Source organism: Ambystoma mexicanum (genome assembly GCF_040938575.1).
Source record: "Ambystoma mexicanum isolate Mex_15411 chromosome 12 unlocalized genomic scaffold, UKY_AmexF1_1 Mex_chr12_unloc.1, whole genome shotgun sequence".
NCBI lineage: Eukaryota > Metazoa > Chordata > Amphibia > Caudata > Ambystomatidae > Ambystoma > Ambystoma mexicanum.
The window spans coordinates 15,050,531-15,067,291 of NW_027182322.1; the positions used below are offsets into that span (position 1 = coordinate 15,050,531).

Here is a 16,761-nt window from a genome sequence, read left to right on the forward strand (position 1 = left end):
GGTGTGCAGTGGGCCTGTCCTGCAGACATCTTTTCCTGGGAGAATTCTTCCGGTCAAAATATGCTGCCAACTGAAGCACTAGCAAAAGACCAGGGAAAACGGGAGCAAGACTGGAAAAGCACATGGTCAGCTGAAGCAGTGTGCATTATGCTTCTCCATAAGAGATGACTTCCAGGGGAAGTATTCCACCAGAGGATTACCGTGCTCAAAGAGCCATCTCGTGGACAGAGACCATATGACAGTCAAAAAAAGGGAAACAATTGGAGATGCCAGGGATTGGACCCAGGGCCTCATCCATGCAAAGCAAGTGCTCTACCACTGAGCTACATCCCCTCGGTATGCAGTGTGTCTGTCCCGCAGACATAATTTTCAGGGAGAACTCTTCTGGTCAAAACATTCTGCCGAGTGAAGCACTAGCAAAAGAGCAGGGAAAACTGGAGCAAGAATGGAAAACCTCATGGTCACACTGAAGCAGTGTGCATTTTGCTTCTCCATAAGAGATGACTTCCAGGGGAAGATTTCCACCAGAGGATTACTGTGCTCAAAGGGCCATCTAGTGGATAGAGATCATATGACAGTCAAAAAGAGAAACAAGTGGAAATGCCCCAGGTCCTCATACATGCAAAGCATGCGCTCTACCACTGAGCTACATCCCCGCTGAGAGGACGCTTCCTCATCACACCTAAAAGCTTCAGGAGGGAGTGGGCTAAGTAAGGAAAGGGGTTTGCAGTAGTGCATATGAAAAAACATGACAACTGCCAAATTACATCTTACTACTTACAATGACAAAGTTAAAGCGCCAGGTCGATCTCATCACGTTGGTGCCTGAGACATCACATAATGTGACACAGCCATCTCGGATAGATGCCCCAGATTTGAGAAGTGTAGTTATGGAGAAAAAATAAATACATATATATATATATATATATGTATGTCTTCAAACACCAAAAATGAGATAGCACCATTTCGCGCAGGAATTCCTCCAGCCGAAAGCCCACATATGTTGCTAGATAGACTGACACCTCTTTCGGATGTCCTTCTGTATTTGCTGGCTAGTGGAAAGCAACGTGGACCCACCACTCTATAGCTCTGCCGTCATGAGTGTCCCTAGCACACTCGGCAGATGTCGCTTCTCTAGGCAGACAAGCAGTGGAATTCTGCGGAAGGTCAATGGTGCTTCCATTGGTTTTGCCACTAGGCGATCCATTGCAGCCCTAGAATGAAGCATAACCCGCTGAATGCATTCAGGGTGTTCTGCGGTGGGAAAGGTCAGAGGGGGTGATAGTTGGTGAGCGTGCACAGCACCTCAGAATGACACCACTGCCTAGCAGGGGGACCGGTGGAGACACTATTTTCAGCCAATGCCCCTCTGTCTGAACGAGTCTGCCTTGTGTCATCCCGGTAAGAGATCAGGCTAACAGGCTTCCAATGAAAAAAGCAGACATCACACTGAAGCATGGTGCACCGTGCATGTCCACAATCATCGGCTCCAAAGAGAAGACGTTCAGGAACAGGATTTAGTATGGCAAAAGAACACATCATCCTAATTCCTATGTACAGGATAAAAAGCCCACAATTGAGGAAAAATATCACATGGAGATGCCTGGGATCGAACCTGTGGCCTCATACTTCCCAAGTATGTGCTCTACCACTGAGTTACATCCCCACTGCCAGCAAGGAACTGTGAAATCTACCAGATGCTGGCTGGCTGCTTGGGACTAACAGCGCCCAGAACTGACGGTAACTGTCGAATTGGAGTTTCCAAATGGCAGACTTCATTTTAGAGCCACCTGTGTCTGGTTGTCCATAGAAACATGCAGAAAGGCTGCCCCCCCATGCAATTCCCCTGACCAACTAATGAAAAATATCAATATGTTCAAGACTTTTGCTTTTAGAAGCCAGAGATAGGCCCCAGCAGCAGAGCTGGTAGGATATTCCAGCTCAAAACTAACAAGTTACAGAACCTGATCGACTTAGGTTGACAACAGAGGCACATCTGTGGCCACATCCAGTGAAAACAAATTATTTTTAAAGCTAGGCATCATATGCTACAAAGGTACAATGGTGGAGCTATACATTCGGAACCAAAACAATCGACTGAAAAGAAACGCAAGGCAATGCCAATACTTTCACGATTCTGCACCGTTAAAACTGTGGTGTGATGTTTCTCTCTGTGCATTTCTATTTGTAGTGATTGTGAAGGCATACAGGATGTTGACACTGGCAGGGACGTAAACCTCAGTGATATATTATAGGCAGGTTTGCCATACGGGCACCAGCGTTTTCTCAGACAAATAGATATGAATGTCGATGATCCTATAATCATGGCCCGAGTTGCAGTGTGAAATACAAAATAACCGGGACAAAATCACACTGATGTTTATGCAAATGGAGATGCCGGGGATTGAACCCGGGACCTCATACATGCGAAGCATGCGCTCTACCACTGAGCTACATCCCCTCGGTGTGCAGTGGGCCTGTCCTGCAGACATCTTTTCCTGGGAGAATTCTTCCGGTCAAAATATGCTGCCAACTGAAGCACTAGCAAAAGACCAGGGAAAACGGGAGCAAGACTGGAAAAGCACATGGTCAGCTGAAGCAGTGTGCATTATGCTTCTCCATAAGAGATGACTTCCAGGGGAAGTATTCCACCAGAGGATTACCGTGCTCAAAGAGCCATCTCGTGGACAGAGACCATATGACAGTCAAAAAAAGGGAAACAATTGGAGATGCCAGGGATTGGACCCAGGGCCTCATCCATGCAAAGCAAGTGCTCTACCACTGAGCTACATCCCCTCGGTATGCAGTGTGTCTGTCCCGCAGACATAATTTTCAGGGAGAACTCTTCTGGTCAAAACATTCTGCCGAGTGAAGCACTAGCAAAAGAGCAGGGAAAACTGGAGCAAGAATGGAAAACCTCATGGTCACACTGAAGCAGTGTGCATTTTGCTTCTCCATAAGAGATGACTTCCAGGGGAAGATTTCCACCAGAGGATTACTGTGCTCAAAGGGCCATCTAGTGGATAGAGATCATATGACAGTCAAAAAGAGAAACAAGTGGAAATGCCCCAGGTCCTCATACATGCAAAGCATGCGCTCTACCACTGAGCTACATCCCCGCTGAGAGGACGCTTCCTCATCACACCTAAAAGCTTCAGGAGGGAGTGGGCTAAGTAAGGAAAGGGGTTTGCAGTAGTGCATATGAAAAAACATGACAACTGCCAAATTACATCTTACTACTTACAATGACAAAGTTAAAGCGCCAGGTCGATCTCATCACGTTGGTGCCTGAGACATCACATAATGTGACACAGCCATCTCGGATAGATGCCCCAGATTTGAGAAGTGTAGTTATGGAGAAAAAATAAATACATATATATATATATATATATGTATGTCTTCAAACACCAAAAATGAGATAGCACCATTTCGCGCAGGAATTCCTCCAGCCGAAAGCCCACATATGTTGCTAGATAGACTGACACCTCTTTCGGATGTCCTTCTGTATTTGCTGGCTAGTGGAAAGCAACGTGGACCCACCACTCTATAGCTCTGCCGTCATGAGTGTCCCTAGCACACTCGGCAGATGTCGCTTCTCTAGGCAGACAAGCAGTGGAATTCTGCGGAAGGTCAATGGTGCTTCCATTGGTTTTGCCACTAGGCGATCCATTGCAGCCCTAGAATGAAGCATAACCCGCTGAATGCATTCAGGGTGTTCTGCGGTGGGAAAGGTCAGAGGGGGTGATAGTTGGTGAGCGTGCACAGCACCTCAGAATGACACCACTGCCTAGCAGGGGGACCGGTGGAGACACTATTTTCAGCCAATGCCCCTCTGTCTGAACGAGTCTGCCTTGTGTCATCCCGGTAAGAGATCAGGCTAACAGGCTTCCAATGAAAAAAGCAGACATCACACTGAAGCATGGTGCACCGTGCATGTCCACAATCATCGGCTCCAAAGAGAAGACGTTCAGGAACAGGATTTAGTATGGCAAAAGAACACATCATCCTAATTCCTATGTACAGGATAAAAAGCCCACAATTGAGGAAAAATATCACATGGAGATGCCTGGGATCGAACCTGTGGCCTCATACTTCCCAAGTATGTGCTCTACCACTGAGTTACATCCCCACTGCCAGCAAGGAACTGTGAAATCTACCAGATGCTGGCTGGCTGCTTGGGACTAACAGCGCCCAGAACTGACGGTAACTGTCGAATTGGAGTTTCCAAATGGCAGACTTCATTTTAGAGCCACCTGTGTCTGGTTGTCCATAGAAACATGCAGAAAGGCTGCCCCCCCATGCAATTCCCCTGACCAACTAATGAAAAATATCAATATGTTCAAGACTTTTGCTTTTAGAAGCCAGAGATAGGCCCCAGCAGCAGAGCTGGTAGGATATTCCAGCTCAAAACTAACAAGTTACAGAACCTGATCGACTTAGGTTGACAACAGAGGCACATCTGTGGCCACATCCAGTGAAAACAAATTATTTTTAAAGCTAGGCATCATATGCTACAAAGGTACAATGGTGGAGCTATACATTCGGAACCAAAACAATCGACTGAAAAGAAACGCAAGGCAATGCCAATACTTTCACGATTCTGCACCGTTAAAACTGTGGTGTGATGTTTCTCTCTGTGCATTTCTATTTGTAGTGATTGTGAAGGCATACAGGATGTTGACACTGGCAGGGACGTAAACCTCAGTGATATATTATAGGCAGGTTTGCCATACGGGCACCAGCGTTTTCTCAGACAAATAGATATGAATGTCGATGATCCTATAATCATGGCCCGAGTTGCAGTGTGAAATACAAAATAACCGGGACAAAATCACACTGATGTTTATGCAAATGGAGATGCCGGGGATTGAACCCGGGACCTCATACATGCGAAGCATGCGCTCTACCACTGAGCTACATCCCCTCGGTGTGCAGTGGGCCTGTCCTGCAGACATCTTTTCCTGGGAGAATTCTTCCGGTCAAAATATGCTGCCAACTGAAGCACTAGCAAAAGACCAGGGAAAACGGGAGCAAGACTGGAAAAGCACATGGTCAGCTGAAGCAGTGTGCATTATGCTTCTCCATAAGAGATGACTTCCAGGGGAAGTATTCCACCAGAGGATTACCGTGCTCAAAGAGCCATCTCGTGGACAGAGACCATATGACAGTCAAAAAAAGGGAAACAATTGGAGATGCCAGGGATTGGACCCAGGGCCTCATCCATGCAAAGCAAGTGCTCTACCACTGAGCTACATCCCCTCGGTATGCAGTGTGTCTGTCCCGCAGACATAATTTTCAGGGAGAACTCTTCTGGTCAAAACATTCTGCCGAGTGAAGCACTAGCAAAAGAGCAGGGAAAACTGGAGCAAGAATGGAAAACCTCATGGTCACACTGAAGCAGTGTGCATTTTGCTTCTCCATAAGAGATGACTTCCAGGGGAAGATTTCCACCAGAGGATTACTGTGCTCAAAGGGCCATCTAGTGGATAGAGATCATATGACAGTCAAAAAGAGAAACAAGTGGAAATGCCCCAGGTCCTCATACATGCAAAGCATGCGCTCTACCACTGAGCTACATCCCCGCTGAGAGGACGCTTCCTCATCACACCTAAAAGCTTCAGGAGGGAGTGGGCTAAGTAAGGAAAGGGGTTTGCAGTAGTGCATATGAAAAAACATGACAACTGCCAAATTACATCTTACTACTTACAATGACAAAGTTAAAGCGCCAGGTCGATCTCATCACGTTGGTGCCTGAGACATCACATAATGTGACACAGCCATCTCGGATAGATGCCCCAGATTTGAGAAGTGTAGTTATGGAGAAAAAATAAATACATATATATATATATATATATGTATGTCTTCAAACACCAAAAATGAGATAGCACCATTTCGCGCAGGAATTCCTCCAGCCGAAAGCCCACATATGTTGCTAGATAGACTGACACCTCTTTCGGATGTCCTTCTGTATTTGCTGGCTAGTGGAAAGCAACGTGGACCCACCACTCTATAGCTCTGCCGTCATGAGTGTCCCTAGCACACTCGGCAGATGTCGCTTCTCTAGGCAGACAAGCAGTGGAATTCTGCGGAAGGTCAATGGTGCTTCCATTGGTTTTGCCACTAGGCGATCCATTGCAGCCCTAGAATGAAGCATAACCCGCTGAATGCATTCAGGGTGTTCTGCGGTGGGAAAGGTCAGAGGGGGTGATAGTTGGTGAGCGTGCACAGCACCTCAGAATGACACCACTGCCTAGCAGGGGGACCGGTGGAGACACTATTTTCAGCCAATGCCCCTCTGTCTGAACGAGTCTGCCTTGTGTCATCCCGGTAAGAGATCAGGCTAACAGGCTTCCAATGAAAAAAGCAGACATCACACTGAAGCATGGTGCACCGTGCATGTCCACAATCATCGGCTCCAAAGAGAAGACGTTCAGGAACAGGATTTAGTATGGCAAAAGAACACATCATCCTAATTCCTATGTACAGGATAAAAAGCCCACAATTGAGGAAAAATATCACATGGAGATGCCTGGGATCGAACCTGTGGCCTCATACTTCCCAAGTATGTGCTCTACCACTGAGTTACATCCCCACTGCCAGCAAGGAACTGTGAAATCTACCAGATGCTGGCTGGCTGCTTGGGACTAACAGCGCCCAGAACTGACGGTAACTGTCGAATTGGAGTTTCCAAATGGCAGACTTCATTTTAGAGCCACCTGTGTCTGGTTGTCCATAGAAACATGCAGAAAGGCTGCCCCCCCATGCAATTCCCCTGACCAACTAATGAAAAATATCAATATGTTCAAGACTTTTGCTTTTAGAAGCCAGAGATAGGCCCCAGCAGCAGAGCTGGTAGGATATTCCAGCTCAAAACTAACAAGTTACAGAACCTGATCGACTTAGGTTGACAACAGAGGCACATCTGTGGCCACATCCAGTGAAAACAAATTATTTTTAAAGCTAGGCATCATATGCTACAAAGGTACAATGGTGGAGCTATACATTCGGAACCAAAACAATCGACTGAAAAGAAACGCAAGGCAATGCCAATACTTTCACGATTCTGCACCGTTAAAACTGTGGTGTGATGTTTCTCTCTGTGCATTTCTATTTGTAGTGATTGTGAAGGCATACAGGATGTTGACACTGGCAGGGACGTAAACCTCAGTGATATATTATAGGCAGGTTTGCCATACGGGCACCAGCGTTTTCTCAGACAAATAGATATGAATGTCGATGATCCTATAATCATGGCCCGAGTTGCAGTGTGAAATACAAAATAACCGGGACAAAATCACACTGATGTTTATGCAAATGGAGATGCCGGGGATTGAACCCGGGACCTCATACATGCGAAGCATGCGCTCTACCACTGAGCTACATCCCCTCGGTGTGCAGTGGGCCTGTCCTGCAGACATCTTTTCCTGGGAGAATTCTTCCGGTCAAAATATGCTGCCAACTGAAGCACTAGCAAAAGACCAGGGAAAACGGGAGCAAGACTGGAAAAGCACATGGTCAGCTGAAGCAGTGTGCATTATGCTTCTCCATAAGAGATGACTTCCAGGGGAAGTATTCCACCAGAGGATTACCGTGCTCAAAGAGCCATCTCGTGGACAGAGACCATATGACAGTCAAAAAAAGGGAAACAATTGGAGATGCCAGGGATTGGACCCAGGGCCTCATCCATGCAAAGCAAGTGCTCTACCACTGAGCTACATCCCCTCGGTATGCAGTGTGTCTGTCCCGCAGACATAATTTTCAGGGAGAACTCTTCTGGTCAAAACATTCTGCCGAGTGAAGCACTAGCAAAAGAGCAGGGAAAACTGGAGCAAGAATGGAAAACCTCATGGTCACACTGAAGCAGTGTGCATTTTGCTTCTCCATAAGAGATGACTTCCAGGGGAAGATTTCCACCAGAGGATTACTGTGCTCAAAGGGCCATCTAGTGGATAGAGATCATATGACAGTCAAAAAGAGAAACAAGTGGAAATGCCCCAGGTCCTCATACATGCAAAGCATGCGCTCTACCACTGAGCTACATCCCCGCTGAGAGGACGCTTCCTCATCACACCTAAAAGCTTCAGGAGGGAGTGGGCTAAGTAAGGAAAGGGGTTTGCAGTAGTGCATATGAAAAAACATGACAACTGCCAAATTACATCTTACTACTTACAATGACAAAGTTAAAGCGCCAGGTCGATCTCATCACGTTGGTGCCTGAGACATCACATAATGTGACACAGCCATCTCGGATAGATGCCCCAGATTTGAGAAGTGTAGTTATGGAGAAAAAATAAATACATATATATATATATATATGTATGTCTTCAAACACCAAAAATGAGATAGCACCATTTCGCGCAGGAATTCCTCCAGCCGAAAGCCCACATATGTTGCTAGATAGACTGACACCTCTTTCGGATGTCCTTCTGTATTTGCTGGCTAGTGGAAAGCAACGTGGACCCACCACTCTATAGCTCTGCCGTCATGAGTGTCCCTAGCACACTCGGCAGATGTCGCTTCTCTAGGCAGACAAGCAGTGGAATTCTGCGGAAGGTCAATGGTGCTTCCATTGGTTTTGCCACTAGGCGATCCATTGCAGCCCTAGAATGAAGCATAACCCGCTGAATGCATTCAGGGTGTTCTGCGGTGGGAAAGGTCAGAGGGGGTGATAGTTGGTGAGCGTGCACAGCACCTCAGAATGACACCACTGCCTAGCAGGGGGACCGGTGGAGACACTATTTTCAGCCAATGCCCCTCTGTCTGAACGAGTCTGCCTTGTGTCATCCCGGTAAGAGATCAGGCTAACAGGCTTCCAATGAAAAAAGCAGACATCACACTGAAGCATGGTGCACCGTGCATGTCCACAATCATCGGCTCCAAAGAGAAGACGTTCAGGAACAGGATTTAGTATGGCAAAAGAACACATCATCCTAATTCCTATGTACAGGATAAAAAGCCCACAATTGAGGAAAAATATCACATGGAGATGCCTGGGATCGAACCTGTGGCCTCATACTTCCCAAGTATGTGCTCTACCACTGAGTTACATGCCCACTGCCAGCAAGGAACTGTGAAATCTACCAGATGCTGGCTGCTTGGGACTAACAGCGCCCAGAACTGACGGTAACTGTCGAATTGGAGTTTCCAAATGGCAGACTTCATTTTAGAGCCACCTGTGTCTGGTTGTCCATAGAAACATGCAGAAAGGCTGCCCCCCCATGCAATTCCCCTGACCAACTAATGAAAAATATCAATATGTTCAAGACTTTTGCTTTTAGAAGCCAGAGATAGGCCCCAGCAGCAGAGCTGGTAGGATATTCCAGCTCAAAACTAACAAGTTACAGAACCTGATCGACTTAGGTTGACAACAGAGGCACATCTGTGGCCACATCCAGTGAAAACAAATTATTTTTAAAGCTAGGCATCATATGCTACAAAGGTACAATGGTAGAGCTATACATTCGGAACCAAAACAATCGACTGAAAAGAAACGCAAGGCAATGCCAATACTTTCACGATTCTGCACCGTTAAAACTGTGGTGTGATGTTTCTCTCTGTGCATTTCTATTTGTAGTGATTGTGAAGGCATACAGGATGTTGACACTGGCAGGGACGTAAACCTCAGTGATATATTATAGGCAGGTTTGCCATACGGGCACCAGCGTTTTCTCAGACAAATAGATATGAATGTCGATGATCCTATAATCATGGCCCGAGTTGCAGTGTGAAATACAAAATAACCGGGACAAAATCACACTGATGTTTATGCAAATGGAGATGCCGGGGATTGAACCCGGGACCTCATACATGCGAAGCATGCGCTCTACCACTGAGCTACATCCCCTCGGTGTGCAGTGGGCCTGTCCTGCAGACATCTTTTCCTGGGAGAATTCTTCCGGTCAAAATATGCTGCCAACTGAAGCACTAGCAAAAGACCAGGGAAAACGGGAGCAAGACTGGAAAAGCACATGGTCAGCTGAAGCAGTGTGCATTATGCTTCTCCATAAGAGATGACTTCCAGGGGAAGTATTCCACCAGAGGATTACCGTGCTCAAAGAGCCATCTCGTGGACAGAGACCATATGACAGTCAAAAAAAGGGAAACAATTGGAGATGCCAGGGATTGGACCCAGGGCCTCATCCATGCAAAGCAAGTGCTCTACCACTGAGCTACATCCCCTCGGTATGCAGTGTGTCTGTCCCGCAGACATAATTTTCAGGGAGAACTCTTCTGGTCAAAACATTCTGCCGAGTGAAGCACTAGCAAAAGAGCAGGGAAAACTGGAGCAAGAATGGAAAACCTCATGGTCACACTGAAGCAGTGTGCATTTTGCTTCTCCATAAGAGATGACTTCCAGGGGAAGATTTCCACCAGAGGATTACTGTGCTCAAAGGGCCATCTAGTGGATAGAGATCATATGACAGTCAAAAAGAGAAACAAGTGGAAATGCCCCAGGTCCTCATACATGCAAAGCATGCGCTCTACCACTGAGCTACATCCCCGCTGAGAGGACGCTTCCTCATCACACCTAAAAGCTTCAGGAGGGAGTGGGCTAAGTAAGGAAAGGGGTTTGCAGTAGTGCATATGAAAAAACATGACAACTGCCAAATTACATCTTACTACTTACAATGACAAAGTTAAAGCGCCAGGTCGATCTCATCACGTTGGTGCCTGAGACATCACATAATGTGACACAGCCATCTCGGATAGATGCCCCAGATTTGAGAAGTGTAGTTATGGAGAAAAAATAAATACATATATATATATATATATATGTATGTCTTCAAACACCAAAAATGAGATAGCACCATTTCGCGCAGGAATTCCTCCAGCCGAAAGCCCACATATGTTGCTAGATAGACTGACACCTCTTTCGGATGTCCTTCTGTATTTGCTGGCTAGTGGAAAGCAACGTGGACCCACCACTCTATAGCTCTGCCGTCATGAGTGTCCCTAGCACACTCGGCAGATGTCGCTTCTCTAGGCAGACAAGCAGTGGAATTCTGCGGAAGGTCAATGGTGCTTCCATTGGTTTTGCCACTAGGCGATCCATTGCAGCCCTAGAATGAAGCATAACCCGCTGAATGCATTCAGGGTGTTCTGCGGTGGGAAAGGTCAGAGGGGGTGATAGTTGGTGAGCGTGCACAGCACCTCAGAATGACACCACTGCCTAGCAGGGGGACCGGTGGAGACACTATTTTCAGCCAATGCCCCTCTGTCTGAACGAGTCTGCCTTGTGTCATCCCGGTAAGAGATCAGGCTAACAGGCTTCCAATGAAAAAAGCAGACATCACACTGAAGCATGGTGCACCGTGCATGTCCACAATCATCGGCTCCAAAGAGAAGACGTTCAGGAACAGGATTTAGTATGGCAAAAGAACACATCATCCTAATTCCTATGTACAGGATAAAAAGCCCACAATTGAGGAAAAATATCACATGGAGATGCCTGGGATCGAACCTGTGGCCTCATACTTCCCAAGTATGTGCTCTACCACTGAGTTACATCCCCACTGCCAGCAAGGAACTGTGAAATCTACCAGATGCTGGCTGGCTGCTTGGGACTAACAGCGCCCAGAACTGACGGTAACTGTCGAATTGGAGTTTCCAAATGGCAGACTTCATTTTAGAGCCACCTGTGTCTGGTTGTCCATAGAAACATGCAGAAAGGCTGCCCCCCCATGCAATTCCCCTGACCAACTAATGAAAAATATCAATATGTTCAAGACTTTTGCTTTTAGAAGCCAGAGATAGGCCCCAGCAGCAGAGCTGGTAGGATATTCCAGCTCAAAACTAACAAGTTACAGAACCTGATCGACTTAGGTTGACAACAGAGGCACATCTGTGGCCACATCCAGTGAAAACAAATTATTTTTAAAGCTAGGCATCATATGCTACAAAGGTACAATGGTGGAGCTATACATTCGGAACCAAAACAATCGACTGAAAAGAAACGCAAGGCAATGCCAATACTTTCACGATTCTGCACCGTTAAAACTGTGGTGTGATGTTTCTCTCTGTGCATTTCTATTTGTAGTGATTGTGAAGGCATACAGGATGTTGACACTGGCAGGGACGTAAACCTCAGTGATATATTATAGGCAGGTTTGCCATACGGGCACCAGCGTTTTCTCAGACAAATAGATATGAATGTCGATGATCCTATAATCATGGCCCGAGTTGCAGTGTGAAATACAAAATAACCGGGACAAAATCACACTGATGTTTATGCAAATGGAGATGCCGGGGATTGAACCCGGGACCTCATACATGCGAAGCATGCGCTCTACCACTGAGCTACATCCCCTCGGTGTGCAGTGGGCCTGTCCTGCAGACATCTTTTCCTGGGAGAATTCTTCCGGTCAAAATATGCTGCCAACTGAAGCACTAGCAAAAGACCAGGGAAAACGGGAGCAAGACTGGAAAAGCACATGGTCAGCTGAAGCAGTGTGCATTATGCTTCTCCATAAGAGATGACTTCCAGGGGAAGTATTCCACCAGAGGATTACCGTGCTCAAAGAGCCATCTCGTGGACAGAGACCATATGACAGTCAAAAAAAGGGAAACAATTGGAGATGCCAGGGATTGGACCCAGGGCCTCATCCATGCAAAGCAAGTGCTCTACCACTGAGCTACATCCCCTCGGTATGCAGTGTGTCTGTCCCGCAGACATAATTTTCAGGGAGAACTCTTCTGGTCAAAACATTCTGCCGAGTGAAGCACTAGCAAAAGAGCAGGGAAAACTGGAGCAAGAATGGAAAACCTCATGGTCACACTGAAGCAGTGTGCATTTTGCTTCTCCATAAGAGATGACTTCCAGGGGAAGATTTCCACCAGAGGATTACTGTGCTCAAAGGGCCATCTAGTGGATAGAGATCATATGACAGTCAAAAAGAGAAACAAGTGGAAATGCCCCAGGTCCTCATACATGCAAAGCATGCGCTCTACCACTGAGCTACATCCCCGCTGAGAGGACGCTTCCTCATCACACCTAAAAGCTTCAGGAGGGAGTGGGCTAAGTAAGGAAAGGGGTTTGCAGTAGTGCATATGAAAAAACATGACAACTGCCAAATTACATCTTACTACTTACAATGACAAAGTTAAAGCGCCAGGTCGATCTCATCACGTTGGTGCCTGAGACATCACATAATGTGACACAGCCATCTCGGATAGATGCCCCAGATTTGAGAAGTGTAGTTATGGAGAAAAAATAAATACATATATATATATATATATATGTATGTCTTCAAACACCAAAAATGAGATAGCACCATTTCGCGCAGGAATTCCTCCAGCCGAAAGCCCACATATGTTGCTAGATAGACTGACACCTCTTTCGGATGTCCTTCTGTATTTGCTGGCTAGTGGAAAGCAACGTGGACCCACCACTCTATAGCTCTGCCGTCATGAGTGTCCCTAGCACACTCGGCAGATGTCGCTTCTCTAGGCAGACAAGCAGTGGAATTCTGCGGAAGGTCAATGGTGCTTCCATTGGTTTTGCCACTAGGCGATCCATTGCAGCCCTAGAATGAAGCATAACCCGCTGAATGCATTCAGGGTGTTCTGCGGTGGGAAAGGTCAGAGGGGGTGATAGTTGGTGAGCGTGCACAGCACCTCAGAATGACACCACTGCCTAGCAGGGGGACCGGTGGAGACACTATTTTCAGCCAATGCCCCTCTGTCTGAACGAGTCTGCCTTGTGTCATCCCGGTAAGAGATCAGGCTAACAGGCTTCCAATGAAAAAAGCAGACATCACACTGAAGCATGGTGCACCGTGCATGTCCACAATCATCGGCTCCAAAGAGAAGACGTTCAGGAACAGGATTTAGTATGGCAAAAGAACACATCATCCTAATTCCTATGTACAGGATAAAAAGCCCACAATTGAGGAAAAATATCACATGGAGATGCCTGGGATCGAACCTGTGGCCTCATACTTCCCAAGTATGTGCTCTACCACTGAGTTACATCCCCACTGCCAGCAAGGAACTGTGAAATCTACCAGATGCTGGCTGGCTGCTTGGGACTAACAGCGCCCAGAACTGACGGTAACTGTCGAATTGGAGTTTCCAAATGGCAGACTTCATTTTAGAGCCACCTGTGTCTGGTTGTCCATAGAAACATGCAGAAAGGCTGCCCCCCCATGCAATTCCCCTGACCAACTAATGAAAAATATCAATATGTTCAAGACTTTTGCTTTTAGAAGCCAGAGATAGGCCCCAGCAGCAGAGCTGGTAGGATATTCCAGCTCAAAACTAACAAGTTACAGAACCTGATCGACTTAGGTTGACAACAGAGGCACATCTGTGGCCACATCCAGTGAAAACAAATTATTTTTAAAGCTAGGCATCATATGCTACAAAGGTACAATGGTGGAGCTATACATTCGGAACCAAAACAATCGACTGAAAAGAAACGCAAGGCAATGCCAATACTTTCACGATTCTGCACCGTTAAAACTGTGGTGTGATGTTTCTCTCTGTGCATTTCTATTTGTAGTGATTGTGAAGGCATACAGGATGTTGACACTGGCAGGGACGTAAACCTCAGTGATATATTATAGGCAGGTTTGCCATACGGGCACCAGCGTTTTCTCAGACAAATAGATATGAATGTCGATGATCCTATAATCATGGCCCGAGTTGCAGTGTGAAATACAAAATAACCGGGACAAAATCACACTGATGTTTATGCAAATGGAGATGCCGGGGATTGAACCCGGGACCTCATACATGCGAAGCATGCGCTCTACCACTGAGCTACATCCCCTCGGTGTGCAGTGGGCCTGTCCTGCAGACATCTTTTCCTGGGAGAATTCTTCCGGTCAAAATATGCTGCCAACTGAAGCACTAGCAAAAGACCAGGGAAAACGGGAGCAAGACTGGAAAAGCACATGGTCAGCTGAAGCAGTGTGCATTATGCTTCTCCATAAGAGATGACTTCCAGGGGAAGTATTCCACCAGAGGATTACCGTGCTCAAAGAGCCATCTCGTGGACAGAGACCATATGACAGTCAAAAAAAGGGAAACAATTGGAGATGCCAGGGATTGGACCCAGGGCCTCATCCATGCAAAGCAAGTGCTCTACCACTGAGCTACATCCCCTCGGTATGCAGTGTGTCTGTCCCGCAGACATAATTTTCAGGGAGAACTCTTCTGGTCAAAACATTCTGCCGAGTGAAGCACTAGCAAAAGAGCAGGGAAAACTGGAGCAAGAATGGAAAACCTCATGGTCACACTGAAGCAGTGTGCATTTTGCTTCTCCATAAGAGATGACTTCCAGGGGAAGATTTCCACCAGAGGATTACTGTGCTCAAAGGGCCATCTAGTGGATAGAGATCATATGACAGTCAAAAAGAGAAACAAGTGGAAATGCCCCAGGTCCTCATACATGCAAAGCATGCGCTCTACCACTGAGCTACATCCCCGCTGAGAGGACGCTTCCTCATCACACCTAAAAGCTTCAGGAGGGAGTGGGCTAAGTAAGGAAAGGGGTTTGCAGTAGTGCATATGAAAAAACATGACAACTGCCAAATTACATCTTACTACTTACAATGACAAAGTTAAAGCGCCAGGTCGATCTCATCACGTTGGTGCCTGAGACATCACATAATGTGACACAGCCATCTCGGATAGATGCCCCAGATTTGAGAAGTGTAGTTATGGAGAAAAAATAAATACATATATATATATATATATATGTATGTCTTCAAACACCAAAAATGAGATAGCACCATTTCGCGCAGGAATTCCTCCAGCCGAAAGCCCACATATGTTGCTAGATAGACTGACACCTCTTTCGGATGTCCTTCTGTATTTGCTGGCTAGTGGAAAGCAACGTGGACCCACCACTCTATAGCTCTGCCGTCATGAGTGTCCCTAGCACACTCGGCAGATGTCGCTTCTCTAGGCAGACAAGCAGTGGAATTCTGCGGAAGGTCAATGGTGCTTCCATTGGTTTTGCCACTAGGCGATCCATTGCAGCCCTAGAATGAAGCATAACCCGCTGAATGCATTCAGGGTGTTCTGCGGTGGGAAAGGTCAGAGGGGGTGATAGTTGGTGAGCGTGCACAGCACCTCAGAATGACACCACTGCCTAGCAGGGGGACCGGTGGAGACACTATTTTCAGCCAATGCCCCTCTGTCTGAACGAGTCTGCCTTGTGTCATCCCGGTAAGAGATCAGGCTAACAGGCTTCCAATGAAAAAAGCAGACATCACACTGAAGCATGGTGCACCGTGCATGTCCACAATCATCGGCTCCAAAGAGAAGACGTTCAGGAACAGGATTTAGTATGGCAAAAGAACACATCATCCTAATTCCTATGTACAGGATAAAAAGCCCACAATTGAGGAAAAATATCACATGGAGATGCCTGGGATCGAACCTGTGGCCTCATACTTCCCAAGTATGTGCTCTACCACTGAGTTACATCCCCACTGCCAGCAAGGAACTGTGAAATCTACCAGATGCTGGCTGGCTGCTTGGGACTAACAGCGCCCAGAACTGACGGTAACTGTCGAATTGGAGTTTCCAAATGGCAGACTTCATTTTAGAGCCACCTGTGTCTGGTTGTCCATAGAAACATGCAGAAAGGCTGCCCCCCCATGCAATTCCCCTGACCAACTAATGAAAAATATCAATATGTTCAAGACTTTTGCTTTTAGAAGCCAGAGATAGGCCCCAGCAGCAGAGCTGGTAGGATATTCCAGCTCAAAACTAACAAGTTACAGAACCTGATCGACTTAGGTTGACAACAGA

At 46.7% G+C, this 16,761-nt stretch overlaps 6 non-coding genes across 6 annotated transcripts; all 6 read right to left on the minus strand.

Annotated features, from left to right (window-relative positions):
- Positions 1 to 2,389: 2,389 nt before the first annotated feature.
- TRNAA-CGC (transfer RNA alanine (anticodon CGC)) lies at positions 2,390 to 2,461 on the minus strand. The gene has a single exon. It is a non-coding gene; the product is annotated as a tRNA-Ala (tRNA).
- A 2,391-nt stretch (positions 2,462 to 4,852) lies between these two features.
- Positions 4,853 to 4,924, minus strand: TRNAA-CGC (transfer RNA alanine (anticodon CGC)). Its single transcript has one exon. It is a non-coding gene; the product is annotated as a tRNA-Ala (tRNA).
- Positions 4,925 to 7,315: 2,391 nt separating this feature from the next.
- On the minus strand, positions 7,316 to 7,387 carry TRNAA-CGC (transfer RNA alanine (anticodon CGC)). Its single transcript has one exon. It is a non-coding gene; the product is annotated as a tRNA-Ala (tRNA).
- A 2,385-nt stretch (positions 7,388 to 9,772) lies between these two features.
- On the minus strand, positions 9,773 to 9,844 carry TRNAA-CGC (transfer RNA alanine (anticodon CGC)). The gene has a single exon. It is a non-coding gene; the product is annotated as a tRNA-Ala (tRNA).
- A 2,391-nt stretch (positions 9,845 to 12,235) lies between these two features.
- Positions 12,236 to 12,307, minus strand: TRNAA-CGC (transfer RNA alanine (anticodon CGC)). The gene has a single exon. It is a non-coding gene; the product is annotated as a tRNA-Ala (tRNA).
- Positions 12,308 to 14,698: 2,391 nt separating this feature from the next.
- Positions 14,699 to 14,770, minus strand: TRNAA-CGC (transfer RNA alanine (anticodon CGC)). Its single transcript has one exon. It is a non-coding gene; the product is annotated as a tRNA-Ala (tRNA).
- Between the last annotated feature and the right edge of the window lie 1,991 nt (positions 14,771 to 16,761).